Raw genomic sequence first — 483 nt, 5'->3', positions numbered from 1 at the left:
GGTCCGTCGCCTGCCAAGTCATGAGTGCGAGCTCTTTTCAGGCACTTTTGGTCATATCTAGCCCGTAAATTAAAGCGTGTGGGTGTAGCAGGCTGGTGTTAATGAGGAGGACATTTTCCTCCTTCCTTCTCCGGTCAGCACCAATCTTTTATTCGCGTTTATGGGGACAAAAACCCCTCTATCGTACGGGGAAGAAGCGGCACCGCAGATTTACGAGGTGCTCAGACACCGCAGTGCTCCGCCAAAGCTGGGTGCCCCAGGGAGCTGGGTACCAGCTGGAGGCACAGGGCACCCCGGAGAGAGATTTCCAGCCCCCCTTCCCTCACCTCGCCCGGCGGCCCGTTGCAAACGGCCGCTCCTCCCTGGGCTTCCCGCAGGCAGCGTTTTGGGGGCAGGAGCCTCCCCCTCGGCGGGTAACCTTTCCCCCCCCGCCCTCCGCCCCTTTTTTACCCCGCCGGTGCTTTCGACCCAGGTCGGCGCGGC

The sequence above is a fragment of the Aptenodytes forsteri genome, unplaced genomic scaffold (genome assembly GCF_000699145.1).
Source record: "Aptenodytes forsteri isolate BGI_AS27 unplaced genomic scaffold, ASM69914v1 Scaffold99, whole genome shotgun sequence".
Lineage (NCBI taxonomy): Eukaryota > Metazoa > Chordata > Aves > Sphenisciformes > Spheniscidae > Aptenodytes > Aptenodytes forsteri.
Note: the sequence above shows the minus strand (reverse complement) of the source record.